This window comes from Halichoerus grypus, chromosome 1 (assembly GCF_964656455.1).
Source record: "Halichoerus grypus chromosome 1, mHalGry1.hap1.1, whole genome shotgun sequence".
Taxonomy (NCBI): Eukaryota; Metazoa; Chordata; class Mammalia; order Carnivora; family Phocidae; genus Halichoerus; species Halichoerus grypus.
This window is the reverse complement of record NC_135712.1, coordinates 134,819,571-134,843,552: the sequence shown is the minus strand read 5'-3', so window position 1 is coordinate 134,843,552 and position 23,982 is coordinate 134,819,571. Positions and strand designations below refer to the sequence as shown.

The 23,982-nt window shown below is 35.3% G+C and overlaps 1 protein-coding gene across 2 annotated transcripts in view; it reads left to right on the top strand.

Moving 5' to 3' along the window:
- The window catches only part of ZNF385D (zinc finger protein 385D), an 891,953-nt gene that overhangs the window by 160,565 nt on the left and 707,406 nt on the right, over positions 1–23,982 (top strand). The window lies entirely within an intron of this gene.

Here is a 23,982-nt window from a genome sequence, read left to right as displayed (position 1 = left end):
GTTATTTCTTATCTTTTTGATTCTAGCCATTCTGACTGGTGTGAGGTGATATCTTACTGTGGTTTTGATTTGCATTTCTCTGATGATTAGTGATATTGAGGGTGTTTTCATGTGTTTACTGATCATCTGTATGTCTTCTTTGGAAAAATTTCTGTTCGGGTCCTCTGCCCATTTTTAAATCAGGTTATTGGGTTTTTTGGTGTTGCAAGATTTCTTTATATATTTTGGATATTAACTCCTTATTGGTTATATAATTTGGAAATATCTTCTCCCATTCAGTAGATTACCTTTTCACTTTGTTGATGGCTTCATTTACTGTACAAATGCTTTTTAGTTTGATGTAGTCCCAATTGTTTATTTTTGCTTTTGTTTCTCTTGTGTGAGGAGACAGACCAGAAAAAAGTTGCTAGGGCTGATGACCAAGATATTACTGCCTATGTTTTATTTTAAGAATTATGCTTTCAGGTCTTACATTTAGGTCTTTAATCCATTTTGAGTTCATTTTTGTGTATGGTAAAAGAAAATGGTCCAGTTTCATTCTTTTGCATTTAGCTATCCAGTTTTCCCAATACCATTTATTGAAGAGACTCTCTTTTTTTCCCATTGTAGCCTTGCCTCCTTTGTTGTAGGTTAATTGACCCAATACACAGGGGTTTCTTGGCTCTCTATTCTGTTCTATTGATTTATGTATCTATTTTTGTGCCAGTGACATACTGTTTTATTACCATAGCTTTGTATATAGTTTGAAATCTGGGATTATGGTACCTCTAGCTTTACTCTTCTTTCTCAAAATTTCTTTGGCTGTTCATGGTATGTTGCAGTTCCATAAAATTTTAAGATTATTTTTTCAGGTTCTGTGAAAAATACTTTTGGTACTTTGTTGGGATTGCATTGAATCTATAGATTGCTTTGGGTTGTATGGACATTTTAACATTATTAATTCTTCCAATCCACGAAGATGGTATATCTTTCCATTTGTTTGTGTCATCTTCAATTTCTTTCATCACCGTCTTAGAGTTTTCAGAGTACAGGTCTTTCACCTACTTGGTTAAATGTATTCCTAAATATTTTATTATTTTTGATGTAGTTATAGATGGGATTGTTTTCTTAATTTCTCTTTCTGCTAGTTCTTAGATCAGCTATGACTCCTGTTCTTACAGGTTGTGGTCCTGTGTAGCAGAAGTTCTGTGGAACTATAGCACAGCCCCCTTTGGTCATCAAAACCAGATGCTCCAAGGTTGTCCCTTATGTGGGCTGCATGTGCCCTCTGGTTAGACTGGGTTGTGACTGCCACTGGTGTCTTGGTGGGTGTGGCTGGCCCTCAGCCTGGCTATCAGCAGTGACTGGCCATGACCATTCCAGGAGCACTGGTGGGCAGGGCTTGTGCTCATGCAGCTGACTGAGAGGACTGGCTATAGCTACTGCATGTGCACAGGTGGGTGGGGCTAGCTACCAGTGCAGCTGACTAAGAGGCCTTGTGATACTATTGCAGGCATGCTAGCTCCTCCTTCCCCAGTGCAAGAGTCACTCTGGAGGGCCACCAGTCCTGACTGGGGCTGGCTCTTAGGTGTGGCAGTGCAGCAGTTGCTCTGGGGGTTGCTGGTCCCAACTAAGACTGCCCACTGGGTGAGGAGGGATAGGAGCAACTTTGGAGGGGTGCCTGCCAAGTCTGCAGTCTGTGTGGGGTCTTTCTGCAAGGAAATGCTGGGGTAAAACAAGCAATACTAACATGGAGGATGGAAGGCATTACAACTGCCTCCTGAAAGTGTCTGGCCAGCTAGCTTGATGGAAGGCAAGAAAAAGGTGCCTGTCAGTACTTCTGTTTCTGGAGAAAGCTCCTTTCCTCTCTAGCACATGTCCTAAAATTGGTAATAAATCTCCTTCAGATATACCTCAGGTACTTTTTAAGCTGCTATTACTGTGTTGGTTCTCAGTTTGAGTGATATAGCCTGCTGACCCTTTAAAACAGAGACTCAGTTTTCTATAGTCCCCTGGCTCTCCCAGAGTTAAGCCTGCCATTTTTAAAGATATTATGGAGGCTTCTTTACTTGGTGCAGGTCCTAAGGGCCAAGGGTTCCAAGTATGTGGAATTCCCTTGTCCCCCCATGCCTATTTCACTTGTGGGTATATTCCCACAACCTTGTGGGTTCCCAACCACATCTCTGTGCTTCCTACTCTTCTTAGTGTGGCATTCTCATTATGTCTTTAGCTGTGGAAGATCTGTTGTGCCAATCTTAGGGCCATATTCAGAGTGAGTTTCATTACGTGTAGTTGCCTCAGTGTGTGTGTGGGAGAAGATGAGTTCAGGATCCTCCTACTCCACCATCTTCCCCTATTCTTAGGCTGGTTTGGCAACAGGCTTTTAGTACAACCATTAAATTGCTTCCAAATGTCAAAATAAAAGTAGAGGAGTAAGAATTAGGGGAAGAGATGTGTGGAAGGGATGTTTAAATAAGTAGGAGGCTAATAAGCTCTTCCTCCCTGGAAATTGAAAAAAAGAGAAAGTTTCAAGAAGGTAGAGACTATTGGGACTGTATTTGAGACACTGGAGTAGTTTCATTGAAGTGGTATGAGCAAAAGCCAGATGTCTGGGGGGTTAATAATCTACTTTTGAGGTCATATAAGCAATAAGTAGGGAGTATTTTAAAATCAGCTTTATTGAGGTATAAATGACATGCAGTAATATGCACCAATTTTAACTATGCATTTCAATGAGTTTTGATGAATTTATACACACCAACACAATCAAGATATAGAATATTTTCATTATTATACAAAGTCCTTTTATGACCCTTCTCAATTCACTTCCTTATTACCCCAGGCAGTCACTGATCTGCTTTCCTTCACTACGGATTAGATTTGTCCTTTCTAGAATTTCTCGTTAAGTGCAGTCATATAGTGCATAATCTTTTGTGTCTGGCCTTTTGTACTCAGCATGATTTTGAGATTCTTTCGTGTTGTTGTATGTGTCAGTAATTTGTTCTCTTTTATTGGTAAGTATGTAAAATATGTTTTTGAGTAGTTTTATTAGTGATGTAAGGTATAGACCATAAGAGAGAAATATAAATAAATGTCATACTTTTTTTCGGATAGCAAAAATCTGAGGGTGTTTGTAAATAGATAAAAGGACTTAATAGAGAAACCAAATAGAGAATACTAAATAGGAAATAATTTATTTAAAATATTCCTAGAGGATTCTGGGTTATAAAAGGAAAAAGGCCATGAAATGAGAGTACAAGCAGGGAAGTTAGTCTTAGAATTAGAATAAATAAACAAAACAAAAAACAGGAAGAAAATGTTTCTTTAACCACAGTGAAGGAGATAAGATAAACTAAAAAGGAAGTCTAGTTAAAATGAAATTTTCAAGATATAAAGACTATGTCAGGAATTATGGTGGAGAGAAGACAGTGATGAAAATGTACATCAAATAGCCTAGATTTTCCTTGTAAGAAAGTGAAAACATCCTCTGAGAATTAGAAATATGGAGTTGGAGTTGAAAATTTGAGGAAAAGAGATCTATTTTATTAACATGGCACATGGAATCAGCTGGTGACTTCTTGTATACTCAGCATATTTTTTACTTATTCTAGCAACATTTGAAAAGAAGGAAGATAACATTGTATATTGCACAATAAGTAGGGTATGGGGTCAAGAAAGTGAAGGATTTCATTGTGCAAGGAAGTATCATTTAAAACACTCTGGTTATTGTAAATAATGCTGCAATAATGCCCTGTGGGTCCGTTTATGTTGAGGTAAATGGCAGAATTTCATTTTTTTTATGGCTATAAACATAAATATAAAGGTGCATATCTTTTAAAATCAATGTTTTTATTTTTTGGGGGGTGGGCCTAAATACCCAATAGTGGAATTATCGTATAATATGGTATTTCTATTTTTAATTTTTTGAGGAACCTCCATACTGTTTTCCATAGTGGTTGCACCAATTTATATTTCCACCAACAGTTCATGAGGGTTTCCTTGGAAGCAACCCAAATGTCCATCAATAGATGAATGTATAAAGAAGATGTGGTAAACTTACAATCAGATATTACTCAGCCATAAAAAAGAATGAGAACTTGTCATTTGTAACAACATGAATGGAATGAATGGACCTAAAGGGTATTATGCTAAGTGAAATAAGTCAGACGAGAAAGACGAATACTATATGATTATCACTTATGTGTAGAATCTAAGAAAAAAACAAAACAAATGAACAAACCAACTAAAAACGAAACAGATTCTTCAATAAAGAGAACAAACTGGTGGCTGCCGTAGGGTAGGTAGGTGGGTAGGTGGGCCAAATAGGTAATGGGGTTTAAGAGGTATAAATTTGCAGTTATAAAATAAATGTCATGGAGATGAAAAATACAGCATAATGAATATAATCAATAATATTGTAATTACATTGTATGGTGACAGATGATGATTACACTTATTGTGGTGATTGAGTAATATATAGAATTATTGAATCAATGTATTGTACACTTGACATTAATATAACATTGTATGTCAGTTGTACTTAATAAAATAAATAAATTAAAAAAAAAACCCACTAACTCTGGGGTTTAGAGTAAGTGGAAAGAAAAGTCCAGGAAGTTGATGGATGAGGAGAATAAAAGGGGAAATGGAGTGAGGGAACGATGGTGGAGAATGTGGAAAAATCCAATCCATTCAGTCGTGGGTGAATCTCATGATCCATAAGTTAGGCACCATTGTGTCCTCTCTTTAATATAGGGTCCTTTGGCTATTGATGCTTTTCCTGGGTTGGACTAGAATTCTCTAAAGGCCCTTTGAACTAAGTAATTGGAATCACATGCACTTCCTCAGAAAAATTCTATGTTGCCTTGCATTCTACCCTTTTCCTTTTCTTTAATTTGGAGCTCCCAGAATTCCCTATGGTTGTGTGCTTCTTTTTTTTTTTTTCCTTTCTTTTGCAGTTTCTACTTTAGCACTTGACCCTGATCCAGTAATGAAATCCCCTAGTATAAAAATTTAAAACAGCCATAAATTCCACTTATTACCATCTATATTACCTTTATTAAGACTTCTCAAGATTTAAGCTACATATAAATAATGTGAAGTCTTATTAAATGCAGGTTCTGATTCAGTAGGTCTGAGCTGGACCTAAGAATGTGCATTTCTAGCAAGCTGCCACTATATGCTGATGTGCTTGAATCACACTATCGGTAGCACAGATCTGGCCTATACCTCTCCATCTTGGCCTTTGAAAGCAGAAATATGTCAAGGAAGGATGAGCTCAAAGATATGACTAAACATATGGGAAGATTGAATGGAGAAAATATTAAGGTCTTTGGAGTTGTCAGCATTGCACTATTAGGAGAAAACGCAGATGCTAACTAATACCATATAATAAAATGACAGATGAAGTTGAAAAATCAGATAAGTGAAGAGGGTAAAAAAATGTGGTAAAAATAAAAACCTGACTGACAAGGATGTGGAGAAGATGCTGTAAATGGATGCCCTAGACTTTGAAAGAGGCAACTGGTGAAAGTTTGCCTAGGGAAAGAAAGTCCTAACAAAGCACATCATAAACAAATGAAATTCATTTTCTGCTTGGTAACTTTAATCACAAATTCCTAAATAAACAAAAAGTAATTATTACACATGTGTTGCCAAGGTTACTGTTTTCACAGTTTAAAAGTGTTTTCTCACCTATAGATGAGAGAACAAAAAGTTGGCTTTGGAAGATAACTTTTGATGGCACTATAAAACAATAATCTTGGTATCCAGGAATCTTCACCTAATTTCTGTTGAGCTCTTTTCCCTTGTGCTGTGTAGCTTTCTCAAATGACAGTCCTTCCCATTGTCTGTTTATGATTCCAACATTTCGTTGGCCTGTCATGCTGGGGCTCTGTGCTTCTAAGCACCTTTATCACTGTTGAGAACTTGCTTATAATTTTTGTGTCCAGCTGTGGTAAAAGTGAATGCTGTTAAAAAGGGAATTGAGGGATTTTTCTTTATATAGGATCAAACTTGGAAAAGGGAACATCAATATAAAATGAGCAATACTTAAATAACCCTTTTTTCACTTCCATTTACTTTCAGAGAGATAAGTTAAGATTCTATTCCACTTATAGTTTCTTTTCATGTTGGACCCTGCAGTGAAGGTACAATAACTGTGCATATGGAAGTAGACAGCAGGATTTAATTTCAGTAGGTATCAGAGGTGGGTTAAAATAGAGGGAGTGGTTTAAAGACCTCATATTCTTTCAGATACAATAGAAACTACTGAAAAGTGGGATTTGTGGAGAAGTCATTTTAGCTAAACTAAACACACTGAATGTGTTAGTATTACAGGCAAAGATCATTTGATAAATATTAACAAGATCACATTTAAGTCTGGCAAATTCTATATTTGAGATGACTGTGAAAATTTGCTATTACTATGTCTTAGTTTGGGTTACCTCAGAGTTAGACCTGTGACAAGGATTTGAGGTTAAGTAGTTTTTAGGGGTGTTGAATCCAAATACTCTAGAAAGAAATGCACATGCTGGTAGTTGGACACCAGGCTAGTGCGCAGTGAAGTAGTAAGAGTCAAAAGTTCTGGACTGAGCACTGCCGGTGTCTACTGTATACTGTAGTATTGAATTCCAGTTTATATGTGTCATATTTTCTTAGAGGTGTATGTTATTCAATCAGAACTCTTGAATGTAAAAAATAAAGGGAGGAAATGATTATTATATGAAATCAGAAATTTAGATACGTGAAAGTGTGACAAAAAACTTTTAGAACATAATTTTAGCTGTGATTATGAATATACACTATTGTTAATGGAATCAGAAATCTATCAGACCTTTTTCTTGACAGTAAGATCTGCTAGAAACACAGTGTTTTCAGGGATCAGATTTTCTGATGAATATAAGTGCCATACTATAATGAACAGAGGCGTACTGGTGGTTCTGAGAGTGGGTTGGCCTGCCATGCCCTGCAGCAGGAGCAATGCCCAGTAGTTGAGTTGGGAGTGTCCCAAGCTTCACCTATCTGTGGGTAGTAATGAGGTAGAGTTTGAGGTAAAATGGAGAATACATGCATCAACTGAAGATATTTAAAGTCAGATATTTTAAACATTCACCCAAAGAAAATACAACCTGAAATATACCAAGCTGGTGAGTAAGTGGCATGTTTGTGACTATTACTCCAGTGAAGATTAAAAATATAAATTAAAAGAAAATCTTTCATTTAATTTTCTCTTTCATGGTTGAAATAACAGTTCCATCTGAAATCTACCTGAATTGAAGTTATTTGTATCTTCTTGTCTCATTATGAATATCTGTTCTCCTCATTCTTTTTTTGAGTGTCAGATTCATCACCAGTTTATCTTTAATTGCCTCAGAATGTTTAGGCTAATGCCTTGCATGTTCTTGGAATAGGCAGGATTTTAGTCATTTTTAAGTGCATTCATTCTTTGTACAGCTATATGTAGGGTTATTTTATGAACCAGGTATCAGGTGCTGGGGATAGGCAATGAAAAATGGTGAATAAATAGGCAATGCCTCTGAGTTCACATGATTTCATTCTAGGGAAGTTGACATGTAGTAAAGAATCATTCAGTCAGTAAAATTGTTAGGATACTTTCGGTTACATGAAAATATATAGCATATCTTGTAATTTTACAAATAGTAGTCCAAAATTATTTGGCAACAGACACTCAATTTAACTTTCAAGTTTTTCATTCACCTTATTTTCTGTTGACACATTCTTGGACATCTTTGATTTTTTGTCTCGTGTATTTGATTTTTAAAATATTATTAGAGTATGTTTAGCACTAAGCACAATGACTGGCACATACTATGCTTTGCATAAAACTATTTATTAATGTTAAAAGCATTATGTTCTTCTAATGATCAGGAGCCCTGCCACGTATTTTCCATTCACCTCTGTTTAATTTCACAACAATTCTATGATAAAATCACTAGTATCATAAACAATTTACAGAGAAGGTGTTTGTGGCCTAGGAAAATTAAATAATATATCAATGCCATACATTCAGCAGGTAAGTGTATGTGCAGAAATAAAGATTTGTTTTCAGAGCCTACTTTTTTTTAAACACTAAACACAGTAGCTCATAGTAGCTCATCTTACCAGAAACTATAACTACACCTATGAAAATTATCAACCATTTCTATAACAAATAGTCCAGATCTAGAAAACCTGAGGAAAAAAATAAACACAGCATAATAAAATTCTCATTAGTTGTCATATCTGATTTTCATTTGCCCACCTTGATTTAAATGAACTGAGAACATTTATAGTTAAAGCCTAAATATTTGCTTATGAAAATTGGTGGAGGGGTAATAAGAAACCAGAGAACTGAAATTAATTATCATAATTTTTATATTCAAAACATTAAATGATATACTAGAAATTATAGGGTGGTAAAACTAGATTTCTTAATATCTTTTAAAGTGGAAATAATGACATATCTAAACTGAGTTTGGAAAAAGGCTGATTGCATTAGGGAAGACTTTAGGGATAATTACTAAATGATTAAAACAAACCACACAAAAAGGACAAAAATATGTTAACTGGTTTATATAAATCAACATTGAATATTTAGATGAGCACTATCAGCAAAAAAGACTTTAACACTCTCAAGATGTTCATTATCGGGCGCCTGGGTGGCTCAGTCGTTAAGCGTCTGCCTTCGGCTCAGGTCATGATCCCAGGATCCTGGGATCGAGTCCCACATCGGGCTCCCTGCTCGGCGGGAAGCCTGCTTCTCCCTCTCCCACTCCCCCTGCTTGTGTTCCTGCTCTCGCTATCTCTCTCTCTGTCAAATAAATAAATAAAATCTTTAAAAAAAATAAAATAAAAAAAAAATAAATAAAAAAAGATGTTCATTATCATTTTGAAAAGTCATCTGTGGTTCTTATTTTGGTAGCAATACAGAGCATCCATCTAATTTGCTGAATAAGTTGCCTAATAATAAATATAAAACTCACATTTTACTTAGAGCTTTATAATTTGCAAAAGCACTTTTGCATCCATTCTTTCATTGGTTCTTACAGTGGCTGTGAAAAGTGGGTTCTTATTTCTGTTTTATAGATGAAGAGGTTGAGGCTCAGAGCAGTAAGTGTCTTATCCAAGTTCACATAGCCAATCCATTCTTCTGTCCATTATGCAAGCCCAGTTCAATTCCAGCTTTACTAAAGCAAGTTCAAACTGAAGTTGACTGTCTGCTCCTTGCTGTCATTGTCCTTATGGAGATATATGAAGAAATTACCTTTACCCTTGAGAACCCCTTAATTTTTTATTTTTTAAGATTTTATTTATCTGAGAGAGAGAGAGAGAGATCACGAGCAGGGGAGAGGGGTAGAGGGAGAAGCAGACTCCCTGTTGAGCAGGGAGCCTGATGTGGGACTCGATCCCAGGACCCCAGGATCATGACCTGAGCTGAAGGCAGACGCTTAACCCGTCTGAGCCACCCAGGCACCGGAGAACCCTTAATTTGAATATATTTGATCTTAGAACTTACTGTATTTTTATGATGACTTTAATAAGTGGATACAAATTTTGTTTATTCACTAGGCTGTCATCCCAGATTTTTTTTTTTCTTTTTTTAATTTGGGGCTGGCTGGTGAAGACTATGTGGTGAAGGACTGTGGTTAGCAGAGTTGAGGGTGGTTAATGAAATCTCTGTATAAAGAGTTTTGAAAAAGATTCTAGAAAACCAATGGTTTCTCTGTATATTTATTGAGGGCATTCACTTTGGCTATTGGGTCGTGGAGATATGTCTTTTATAGATATCTTAAAAGCTTTGATGAGTAAAGAAGACAAAGCTTAAATTGCATCAATCACACAAAAATGATTTATATTTAAATTAAATTAAGATTTTTAAAAAATCTTTACACCAGCTTTATGTATATATAATCTGTAATTTACTGTCAGCCATGCACGCTATATGCCATTAAGATATATGTATTAACAAGTTAGAAAGAACAAATGAGTTGTCTTTTTTATTAAAAAGATCAAAAACACATAGCTACAAAGAAATCTATTTTCTCATAAGCACTGAAGTGATTATAAATCTCTATAAAATAAAGCAAAATGAAATTAAATGATCATTTTTCAAAATTGCCTCTGTGAATTTGAAAATCATTGAAGATTTTCAGTCGTAACATTCTAAAGCAATGCTTCAGACAGAATGCCATACTTATGAATGAAATGTGATGATGTCTGGGATTTGCTCCAAAATAAATGAGGTTGAGGGGCCTCCGGGAGTCTCAGTCAGTTAAGCATCTGCCTTCCGCTCAGGTCATGATCCCAGGGTCCTGGGATGGAGACCTGCATCGGGCTCCCTGTTGCTCTGTAGGGGGTCTTCTTCTCCTTCTCCTTCTGCCTGCCACTCTCCCTGCTTGTGCTCTCTCTCCCTCTCTGTCAAATAAATAAACAAAATCTTAAAAAAAAATAAATGAGGTTGAGGGTGAGGAACTGCATAGGGGTATAGATGTAATATGATAGACCGTGAATTGATAATTATTGAAGCCGGGCAATGAATACATGAAGTTCATCATCATAATTTTTCTGCTTCTATAAAAAAGGTAAAAAATAAGAAATAAGTTTATCATTCTAATATTCCATATATTAAGTGCATATACATAAATTTTGTATTTATATATGGCTATACATGCATTTATGGATGGTTATGTATGCATGTGTATATGTATGTATGTATATATACTTACACATATGCACATGACACTTCTAACTGTAGAATATTGTAAATAAATATTTGGATTCTGGTTATATGCTATTGCTGCAGTGTTCCAGAGAAATTAAGCTACCGCATGTAGAGATGAAAGACTTTTATTTTTCTTCTCTTTAGAGATTACTTTGTCTATATGAGAATCAGTGCTTTCTTAAGGAAAATTGAAAAAAAATGCATTTTCCTGATAATGTCCATGTGAAATATAAATAATCTGTACTTATGATGATAGAAAAAAATCTTAAATATTAAGTTCTGTAAAAAAATGTAAACCTCCAAATAGCTATTGTAGTATAGTAGAAAATAGTGAAATGATGCTGGTAGGGGTGGTGTGTGGGGGGAAGGGATAGTTAAGAGCTTCAGGAATTTAACATTAAATGAGTCTAAGAGTTTATGTGATTGAGAGGTAAAATGAAATTTCATACAGAGACAACCAAATAAGTGTACGAAAAAAATGGTGTATATGGAATGTTTTAAGATTATTATGACTTGGGAATAGTATATGTATTTAAAAAAAATTTTAAAATATAGAAGAGAGATTCAGATGACCAAGAACTTTTATTTATGGAAGATGGGTTCCATTCGGTGGCTTTAAATTGAAAAGCAATATTTCTAATTCAGTTTTATGTTGTCACTTTTCCAATTATTACTATGAAATTCTGATTGAAATTAGGGAGATTAGAGGCAGAAATAACTATTAAGAAATCATAACTGTCCAGGTGAGAGGAACAAAAGTGTAAATTAAGGCAGTAAGAATACAAAATAAATTTTAAAAAATAACTAGGAAATGGAACTAACCCATCATGTTGAATGTAGTAGAAAAAGAGGAAGAAAGTATCAAACAAATGACTCTCAGATTTCTGACTTGGGAAAAGGGTTATAGAGTACAGGTCCATAATCATTTATCTACAGTTCCAAAATCTACATGTTCCTGATCAGACAATTTTTACCTGTTTTTCTTTTTTTTTTTTTTTTTTTTTACCAAAACTCATTTAATAGCATACCATTTTTTGAATTGATGCAAGATTATTAAAAAATCTTTATTCTACATAGTATAAATATTCACGCATCTACTGCAGATTTACATATAGCACCATTATCTACAATAGCCAAATTATGGAAACAGCAGAAGTGTCCATTGACTGATGAATGGATAAAGAAGACGTGGTTTATGTATACAATGAATTATTACTCAGACATGAAAAAGAATGAAATCTTGCCATTTGCATGGACATGCATGGAGCTAGAGGGTATTATGCTAAGCAAAATAAATCAATCAGAGAAAGACAAATATGATATGATTTCACTCCTATGCAGAATTTAAAAAACAAAACAAATGAGCAAATGGAAAAAAAGAGAGAGAGGCAAACCATGAAACAGACTCATAATTATAAAGAACAAACTAATGGTTACCAGAGGGGAGGTGGGTGGGAAGATGAGTTAAGTAAGTGATGGGGACTAAGGAGTGCAGTTGTGATGAACAACAGGTGTTGTATGGAAGTGTTGAGTCACTATACTATACACTCGAAACCAGTATTACACTGTATGTTAACTAACTGGAATTTAAATAAAAACTTGAAAAAATATGTTTAATTATGAGCCATTGTCCTAGAAAGAGCTGAGACTATTATATAATACATGGTACATGCACCTCCTTATCTTTATAAAATCCAAAGTATTCTGAATACCAAACACATCTAGTCCTAAGGGTTTCTGATAGAGATTATGGATTTGAGTGCTATTTAATAAGATATCATTTATTAAAAAGATGCCACCTCATCTCTTAAAAGGTAAAATAACTCTATGAAAATCAATCATGACCTTTTTTGGACATTACCTGGAGAATAGGTTGTTAAGTGAATGGTATCAGGGCAATATGATCAATGATTGACTCATACGTGCACGGGGCAGAATATAATTGAATTTTCCTATTTCTAGATTTCTACTGCTTAACTTCTTTATATTTTCCTAACTAGAGTACACATGAGAACATAGAAAGGAGGGAACTCTGAAGTAGAAATATAAACAAAGACTAAAAATATCTGACGTTGCCAGGAGAACATTGAAAGAGGAGTTCTCTGATGAGCATACTAGTTTCTGATGTACCTTTATAGAAATTTTTACCAAATTTATTGGAAATTATTGAAGAATAGCATTTTTTCATAGTTAGTTCCAGGTTATATGAAACAGAAAAAAAAATCTGTCTCAGCCAATAAGAGAGCTGCAGTAAGTACCAACACATCACCATATACTTTGAGTTATGTCTATTGAATTGCCTTGCTTGTAGCCTAAGCTTTGAGGATGTTCATTTGAAATGTCCATCAAAAGAGGAATTACTAAATTATAATACATGTATATCACATAATTCTCTGTAGTGAGTTAAAAAGATGATGTAGATATTTTTGTACTCATATGTGGAAAAGAATAATTGTACAATGCAGAATTAAATAGGCAAGGAAGATTTTATTCAATACTGTTGCAATGGAGATCAAGATTATTGCAATAGGAGGAGATGGACCCCAACTCCACTGAAACAAAGGTGAGAGAGTTTTGAAGCACTCGGGTGAGTTAGTGGAAATATACAGGAAAACATTACTGGGGTATCAGGGAGTTTGGTCACTGTGATTAGGCCATCTATGTTTGCTAATAGGCACTTATGTAAGTTAGATTCCTACTATCCCATGGCAACTTGGAGATAGAGGCACTGTTTTTCTTAATGATTACATTTCAAAGGGATAGCCCCCAAGACCTTGGGGGAGACTGTGCTAGGTTGTAAAACTGGCAAGAAGCTGGGAGAAGATTGACATCTCAAAGGGGACATGCCCTAAGAAAAGTGAAGTCAGGAGCCAATTGGAAGAAACTTGTCTAAAGTTTAGTCAAGCTGAAGGGAATAGTAGCCGTCTTGGCTATAGGGAACAACCTCCAAGATGTATTTTTTAATGGGAAAAAATGAAGCCCCTGGTAATGGCTAACTAGATAATTCAGATGAACCTTGAACAAAGCACAAATAGAAATTTTGGACAAAAGAATTATACTTAAAAAATCTTCTTGAAAGCCATTAATTATCAAGTTAGTAAAAATTTAAGATGCTGAATCAGCAACTAATAAAGAAATAAAAATTCCTGATTATTTGAGGAGTTAAAAGTGAAAAACAAATGGAATAAAAACTGGGAGAATATATGGGCAAATATTAAATTTTGAGATGAGATGAATTTTTAACATGAAGGTAATAAAAAGAAATTAATTTAATGACATAGCTTTGACCAAATAAACATTTTCTTTTCTATAAAAATATAAAAAGAGGCAAACTGCAACTCTGGAGAAATATTTAAATAAACATAAAAATTAGATTACAATGTTGTTGTGATCCGAAAAGCTTTTGGAGATAAATATAAACAAAACATCTCAATCAAAAAGTGGGCAAATAATGGGAACAGGCAATTCACAAAAGAGCCACAAATAACAGTGAAACAAGAAAAAAAAACAGCTTCCCTTGAAATCAAATCATTGCAAATTAAAGAAAGATACACTTATCAAATTGGACCTCAAGGTGAATGTTGAACAAATATTGGTAATAGTTCTACATTTATACTCTATCTCAGTATTGTAAATTGGTACACACTATTAGAAAACAGTTTGGCAAAAATGTTTCAACCCTTCAGCTTGTATTTCTCCTAATACTCGATTGTTGGGAAATAACAGTAGTGGATGTATGTACATTTGAAATAATCTAAACACCCCATAGTCCAGGAGTTTTAAAATCAATCATGGAACATTTATACTGCTTGGAAATCAAATATTCAAAATATGGAATTATGTTGAAACTGATGTTATATTGCCTACATGGCAATGAATCTATGCATGAGTAATAGGACATAAGCCAAACTATGGGTAAGTAGATTTTCTTCCTTATATAATTTTTTATTTTCTTGTTCCAAAATAGGCATGTTAATTTTAAATATTTAATATTTTAAAATGTCAACCTCTTCCTCTTATTCATGGAGCTTTTTACAGTCCTTCATTCCTGCTCCATTTTCTTCCTTCTCTGAAAACCCTCTAATAATTACATATGAATATAATAATTGAATGAATATATATTCATGTATATACACATTATGGTATATTACATATACATATCATGTACACAGAGACAGAGCCTGATAGACACATCATTCTTTATATTGATGGGATTAAATTACTCCTTGAATTAAGTCATGATTTTATGGTGTAAATATGAACAGACATTAACTTTCACATAACTGATTACTTTTTTTATGTTTGGATTTAAAATCAAGGCTCTATAAATACTGTTAGTTGGTTAGTAGAAATTTTGGACTAGTAACCATATTTCAAACATTTATTCTCATATGACAAAACCCCAGTTCATTTAGAAAAGGCAAGCTAATTATCCCTTTTGTATGTTTATTTTATGCTTGTTTTCTTTACAAGTTAAAAGAATTATGGGATGTCTGGTTTCATAGCACCAAAGCAGCACAAATATGACTCTATTCCTATCTATTACCTTCATGTACTTTAACTGTTGAATCACTATATTGTATACCTGAAACTAATATAACACATTATATTAAGTAACTGGAATTAAAAACTTTAAAAAATGAAATAGTTTATAAAAATATTTCAGCTATGACCATAGTGTTTTTAAACAAATTTACTGGGACCACTACTTCAGGAAACAGTTATCATATTATAGGAAAAAAATGCTGGTAAGAGGCTAGAAAAATATGTCTAAAGTGTACAGCGTGTTTTCTAGACTTCAGAGCACTCTTGTCCGATTTCCCTGACTCCACTGAGACGGTGACAGCCTCCTCATGATGGTAGTTGAAGAACATGAGGCTCAGAAATAGGAGTTTACTTCCCAGAAGTCAAGAGTTTGCTACTCCAGACCTTGAAATGTGATCATCTGATCTAGGGCCCTCTTCATTGTGCTGATTCTCGGGACACGACCAATCTTAAGAGAGTTTTTAAAGTTAAAGTTTTTGAATTTTTAATGAAAGTTCCTCAAAACAAAGATTTGGGCCTGTATCCTTCCTCTCCCCTTTGAGATGTTAAACTCTATGAGGGCAGGGACTCTATGACCCACTTGTTTCTCCTATAACACCTTACACAGTGTCTCCTTTGGAGTAGGTAGGAGTGAAATAAATGTTTGCTGAATGACAATATAGTGTGAAGACATTGGGGGTTGTATTTGTTGGCTAGCACTGGAATAACAAATTACCACAACATGGATGGTCAAAAACAGAAATTTATTATTTCATGTTTCTAGAGGCTGGAAGTCTGAGATCAGGGTGTCAGCAGGGGTCCTTCTGAGGGCACTGAGGGAGAATCTGTTCCATACCTGTTACCTAGCTTTGGTGTTTTGTCAGAAACTTTTGGCATTCCTTGTCTTGTAGAAGCATTGCCCAAATCTCTGCCTTCATCTTCACACTGTTCTCCCTGTGTGTGTGTGTCTTTGTCCAAAATTTTCCTTTTTATAAGGACACCAGTCATATTAATCAGAGTCTGTCTTAATCGTGGTTGCTTTTTTCTGTATTTTGTGATGGTTTGACATCTTGGGGCATTGCCAGTCCTGGGGACTGCCCCTCAAAGGGCTAGCTAATTTCTAGAGATAGTAAATAACTTGCATTCAAGCACATCCTTGATATACAAACCAGCCAATCCAAAGCCCACACTCTGAGCCACTTTCTCTATCTGTCTTTTATATTCCAGGAGGCAATATTTCTCTGCCCTAATCATCCCAGGGACAGGTATCAGACAACCAGGGGCAGCCCCTACACCCTGGAGCTTACTGAAATATTCAAACTAGCCAATTCCAAACCTGGTCAGTCTGTTCCCCTGTTTTACCCATTCCTTCCCATGAAAACCACAATAAAGAATTTATCCATGTTTTTCACTTTTTCTGTCTCTTGCCTGACCCAGGTGCTTCTCTGTGTGGTTCTGCATGGTATGTTGTATCTCTTGTTTCTAGGGAACTGTGAGAAAAAACTTCTCCCTTTGTAGCAGTATCTCTTGATCTGTTAGCCTTGCCATACCTGATTGAAACAGATCCTAGCTACATTAATACAGAGGACTGCTCTATTCCAGGATGACGTCATCTTGACTAATCACATCTGCAATCACCTGATTCTCAATAAGGTCACATTCTGTGGTACTGGGAATTAGGACTTCAACTAATGGACTTTTGTGGGACATAATTCAACTCATAACAGAGGTCAACTGAACTTATTTATTTGTGTACTTTTTGTGTTAAAAATATCTGAAAACTTCATAACACGTAGGATTGTATAGTATATAATGTAATGGCAAATATATAGGGTGTGTATTGGGGAGAATGATAGGATTAGAAAGAAGGAGCAGAGAGTAACCTAAATATGGCAGAGAACTGAAGAGGTTATTAAAGCCAGCTTTTATGTTGTTGATGAAGGATGTCTAATGATATTACCTGTGCAGTATTTGACAAATTTTCTCTACTTCTCTAATTTCATAATCTCTAGTCTAATTAGCAGAGAGTGGGGTATACTCTCTTGGACAATATTACAACAGTTTTTTGTTTTTTATTTTTTAAGAGAGAGAGAGTGGGGGGAGGGGCAGAGGGGGAGAGAGAATCCCAAGCAGTCTTGATGCCCAGCATGGAGCCTAATGTGGGGCTCCATCTCAGGACCTTGAGATCATAATCTGAGACAAAATCAAGAGTGGGAGGCTTAATGGACCATGCCACCCAGTTGCCCCTACAACAGCTTTCTAATTGGTCTCTCTTTTTCTTTCCAATGCATTGTCCTTTGACATTTTTCTTTTATTACCTTTGGGTTAATACCCAAAGGTTAAGGTAATGCTAGCTTTTCCACCAGATACACAGCAAAATCTAAGTGGTTTAACACAATAGGAATTTTGTTCTAATTTATGAAAATCTAAGACAGATGCTTCTACTTGGTAGGTACTTTTCTTCCCAGTGGTGATTTTGTAGCTCAATCATCTTCAATATATGACTTCCAAATGGCCACAGAAAGCAAAAGAAAATTGAAGAATCAGACATAGGAGGCTTTAATAGGTCAGGCCTGGAGTTGACTACATTTTAGTCACATGGCCACATCTAACTGCAAGGGTGAATGGGGGAGTATCATCCACCTGTTGCTTTATTTTTTTATTTTTATTTTTTAAAGATTTTTTATTTATTTATTTGAGAGAGAGAGAATGAGAGACAGAGAGCACGAGAGGGAAGAGGGTCAGAGGGAGAAGCAGACCCCCTGCTGAGCAGGGAGCCCGATGTGGGACTCGATCCCGGGACTCCAGGATCACGACCTGAGCTGAAGGCAGTCGCTTAACCAACTGAGCCACCCAGGCGCCCCCACCTGTTGCTTTAAAGGAAGAAGAAATGGTTGGTGAACTGCAACCAGTGTTTACTACATGACAGTCAATTTTTTCTATGATACTTTCCAATCTACTTTCCCAACTCATACTGCACACTCATCCTTTTTATGAACTTGATGTAGACCAAAATGAGATATAGATTATTCTCCACATATTTACTTTGTGTTTTCACATCTGGATGAATGCTTAGAATTTCCTCTAACTAAAACCCCTACTTCTTAACTCCTAGGTTTCCATGAACAATGCTGCTTATCTTTAAAGACCTAGCTGCAGTATCATTGCCATCAAGAAATGTCTTCTATACCTTCCATGACTAAATTGAAAGGGGCTTTCCTTCTTTTGGATTTCCATAGCAAGTTATTGTGAAAGCAGTGCTGTGAACAAGACACCATAAAAGTCTCCAATATACATTATAAATGGAATATATATATTTATGAAACTATCAAAAATTTTTATTAAAAATCTTATCAAATTATGAAATTTGATAAATAAAAATGTTCTTTAATATAAGAAAAAATTATTTTTACAACAAAAATGAGAGTGATTCTATTTAAAGTCAGATTCTTCTTAAATATCTAATCTATTTTAGAGGAAATTATCTAAACTTTAAGGACTAGAGGAGATAACTGAGTCAGAGGAGATAAAGGGAGAAAAAGGCATCAGTTAGAAGGAATATATTTTGCTTGGAACATAGAACATCCCAACATCATAGGAGCAGAACTGGCAGCAATCCTTAGCACTGTCTAAAAGTAAGTTGCTCTGACCCACAGAACTGTCCAGTTTTTACCCATGTTTGATGGATTGCTTCTTTGTAATTAAAAAATATGACTCAACAAACTAGTTCCTCTAATTCCATAATAAAGCAACCATTTCTTCATAAATTGGCTTCTTAAGTAAATCTGCCTGAGAATAGGAGAATACACAGGCCACAGAATTATAAACATTTAACATTTAGGACTTTAATCAGTCTCTTACGATTTTACTTAATGTTAATCTCCCTGTGACTTCTCACCTCTGGTGTGCTGGTGAGACTGTGTTTCTTAATAAGTACCAGAATCTGCTCCATGGAAAATCTGTCCTCTGAAACTTTTTGGAGTTATAATGACCTAATAATGAACAATATGTGTCCAACATCAGTCACCTGAGGCCTCCTTATGACATCCATCTCTCTTTACTTTGTGTTGTTATAGTTCATTTGGTATAGTAAAATAAATTTGTCATACTAATTTTGAATACTGTATCTAAGATTGAATTACAGTGGTATCTACAGTGCCTACCCAGTGCTTTGTTGGTGATAAACCATAAGTTAACATATTTTTAAAATTAGGAGCCAATGTGAATGTGAGATACACATAGGAAGTATTCTACTTCCAGAGGAAAATTGTATCTGGTTACGTGACAACTCAATCACCGGGTAAATATGGTCTCTGGCTTGTTTGTTTACTGCTCATGAGCTAAGCATGGTTTTTAACATTTTTTAAAGCTTTAAATACAACAAACAAATAGAAACAAAAAAAGGGAGAGAAGAATATGAAACAGAAACTGTATGTGGCTCACAGAGCCTAAAATATTTACTATCTAGCTTTTATGGAAACTATTTTTCTTTTTTTCTTTTTTAGAGAGAGAGTCAGGGGGTGGGGCAGGGAGGCTGGGGCAGAGGAAGAAGGAGAGAGAATCTAAAGCAGACTCCATTCCCGGAACCATCTCATGACCCTGAGATCCTGACCTGAGCCAAAACCAAGAGTCAGACTTTTAACTGACTGAGCCACCCAGGCAGCCCTGGAAAATATTTTTCAACTCCTGTCTCAGATTACCAAGCCAAACTGTGACATTATTATAATTTATCAATTATTATGTTATTTGACTAGTTTCCTGTAATTATATCTATTCCTTGAGAAATGTCCTTTCCATGTGAAAGGAACTTTCTGAAAAGAATGTGATTTATAAGCTTTCACAAATTAACGTATGTTTTATTCATCAGAAGCTAAAAAAGATTTTAGTTAGCATTTTACTACCTCCAAATAAATGCACTCTAATCATTATGTTTAAACAGTCTTTCATTGCTTCCAAATTAACACATTTTGTTATTTTCACTTTAGCTAATGTAATTAATTGGGATGTGCATCTTAGCCCAGTATCTTCCAATTAAATATTAGTGATTTCTTCTCAGAGAGGCTATAAATAAGAGAACAAGTGAATGCTTTTAGTTTAGATAGTTATATACTAACTATAGCTACACTTTTAGCTTTGCTCTAATTTTACTTTTCTAATTATAAAAAGAAAACAAGCATTATACATTACTTAAACCTAAGATGTGCTTTCATTTGCCTTCACATTTTCTCACCTAAATCATCTTTATATTGACATTAGAAATGGCCTTTTTGACTTATTTAAAATAGTCACTTGAAAGAGAAGTATATTAAGGCTGATTTGTTTAATGATGTGGGAATAAAGCCTGACATTTTAGAGACTTATTAGTTCCAAGAAAAGAGACTCTCGTAAGTGAAACATCACTAATGTGTTTCCAAAAGGTCAACAGTTTATTACCTTATAACAGGTGGATCAGAGCCACTTGATCTGGGCTAATCAATTTCTTTTTTCCTTCAATCTTCTTGATTTAAAAATCATTACAGGAAGATATATGCATATAGAAATGTAGCAAGATGGCATGAAAAGATAGCATAGTTTTGTTGTTTTTGTCCTTTTGTGGAGCAGGAATTGATAGATGGTTAGAGTGAAGACTGAGCTGTGGTGAGCAGGTGGGATGATGCTGTATTTGATGGTCCATTGTCTTCTACCCATCTTGTCATCTTCTTCCTTTGTGTTTTGCAGTCCACTGGGAATAACTGAACAAGAGACTGTCGGGTCTTTTTTTGTATTTGCAATTGAAAATACAAGTTTTTGGAGGAGAAAGCTACATATTGTTTTGCTGCTAAAATACTTCTCTATTGCCACAGTATCTTAGGGAATTACCATTTGTGCAGCAGTAATCACCTCATATCTAAAAGAGTATTTGCAGGGCAGAGAAAATTGGAGAATTATAAATGGAACATTGCTTAGGTATGTGTTGCCAGAGCCAGGAGTCATTTGGTTGAATTAAAAACAGTCAAACTAGATTTAGAAAGGAAAGAGGAGATGAAGGAATTTGCTGGAAGAATATAGAGTGATCTTATAGACTCTAGTACAAGAAATTCAGTCATGTCCCTATAAAAGTGGGCCCAAGAAATACATGACTCAGGAACCACTGGAACACTTCTTGCCCACTCCCACTCTCTGCACCACTGTCTTCCATTACCCTCTGTTTTTCTACCCTTTCTCCTGATCTTTCCTGCTGCTGCTTTCTGCCTGGAAGCAGCATTCTCCTTTCTCTACAGATTTAATTTCTTGGTATCAAATACAGGAAGAACATACACAGTTGTTCCTTCTACTCTGTATCTCCTCCTAGTTCAACCATCCAAATGAAACTCTAAGTCTACTCTCTGAATCTAGATTCCAAATGCTAACGTGAGAGAATGAGATTGTCCTTGTTTGAGCCAGTTGCCCATTTGTGACAGGAATGAACTGCAATCTCTGGGGTGAAGTTACATGATCCACTGACTGCCAGAAAGTCCAGGGAACCAGATTATCTGAAGAGTTGAAAGACTATGGTGAGAAGAGTGGCTACTGACATTTACATATTCAAGACATTTATTTCGGGCGCCTGCATGGCTCAGTTGAGCATCTCCCTTCGGCTCAGGCCATGATCTCAGGGTCCTGGGATGGAGCCCCACATTGGGCTCCCTGCTCAATGGGGAGTCTGCTTCTCCCTCTGCCCCTCCTCCATGCTTGTGCTCTCTCTCTCTCAAATAAATAAATAAAACCTTAAAAAAAAGACATTTATTTGGTTTTCCAGTCATTCTGAACATTGAAGAATATTGATTCATTCACCAAATGCTTTATTGAGCATCTGGTATATGCTTGAGTTATAACAATGAGTAAGATACAGTCATTTCTTTTAAGGCATTTACAATCTACTGGGATTGACAACTCTGAAAACACTCTACTGAAATCAGTTCTTTAGCTGGGTGTACACAGGGCACCCATGTGAGGAGTTATGGAGGACTCACATGATTTCCTGGGAAAACAGCGAGACATAAGCCACCTTTTAAAAGATGTATAGAAATTAGTCAGATGGAGAAAGTTGGAGAAACTCATACAGGGAGGGATAAATTTTAGGATCTAAGTACATTTGATTAAGATCAATTGTCAAAAAGAACAATTTATCAAAAAGCCAATTCACCAAAGGATCAATTTGGCAAACTTGCCTATTATCAAAACTTATTTTAAGGAATATCATCCTTTTAATACTAATGGATTTAATACATATCAATATGAATATATTATGTTTATGGATATAGTGACTTTTATAATTTTACTGAATTGATCATTTGATGAAATTGATATTTAGTAAATTTATAATTCAGTGCATTGCCTTTCTGTTGTTGGGGAGAAAAATCTTCCTCTGCCCTTCAAAGTCCTTCTAGTTGGACTTAGAATGAAATCCACATGAGACAGATTAACAGGAGAAAGTCAAATTTAATAACATATGTACAGGGAATCCACACAGACATGGGATTCCAAAGACAATGAGCTTATATGAAGCTTATATGAGCTAAGGAGTGGGGTAGGTCTGATGACAGGAAGCGAGGGAAAGCCATTAGCAGGAAGGTGAAAGGAGATGTTTTTGAAAAATAAAGGTTGCTCTATTTTGCAGTTAAGTTTCTTAGGTAAAGGGGAGTCTCTATTAATAATTTCTTCCTGGTAAAAGCTCTCCTTTCCAATGTAAATTTAGTCTCTTGAGGACCAGGAAGAGAGCTTTTCCTGCATCTGCTGGGTTTTGATTACTTTTAATTCAAAATAATGTTCATGCCAAAGTGGCCCATCTTGGGGCAGCCTTCCCTTGGCCCTGGTCATATTGGTCTTTCAAGTGCATAGATCCAGAGTATGAGGGAAAAAGTTCTTCTTACTTATGCCTAGAACATAAAGTATGAACTGGGCAGAGGAAGATGATTTGGGAGGGGGAAAGGAGGAGAGGGGAAAAACAAATTACCTCTTAGTAGGCTTTTCTGTATTGACAAGAGTTAATGTCTAAAAAATATGCATAATAAAAATATGCCAGACACATTATTTATATTTATTTTATATTTACCCATATCCATTTCATTTCAATAGGTTGTAGGCTTCTTGAGATCAAGAAGAGTATTTTTTCTTAAACTAAATCATCTCTGATTTGTTATGGTATTTTAGAATACACACATTTTCTTCTTTTTCAGCTTTATGAGTTCTTTGATCAGTGAATGTATTTTAACTGACTAAGCCTTTATGCTCATTAACATTAAATATAATTAGACTTTACTAATTCCCAGTTCACTTGCGGATGCCTCTGTTCCTTCAGAGATACAAGTATAATACTGTTAGACAAATATCATTATTTTTTTATGCTTTCTGAAATAGAAAAAAAAATTGCCCCTATTACAACATTAGCTACTGAAGATATTAATCAATGTAAAAGAATGACATGGAGTTAATATTTGGAGCTACATCTTATTGATTATTAATGCAGGTCTCAATAAGTGTTAAGCACAGCAAGCAATCACCACTCAGTGACTCCTTTCTTTCACTTCCATAGGATCTTTTCCCAGGTTTTAGCTGATACAAATAGTTTGAAACTAGCCCTTTAGCTTTCTATAGATTTCTCTCCTTCAAAACATTTTGGTACTTAGGGAAATATGATCCAGAATATGACACTTTAAATTGAATGAAATGAATATAATTATGGATAAAGGAGTTCTTAAGGTATCTAGAAATTCAGATCAGAAATTACATATGTT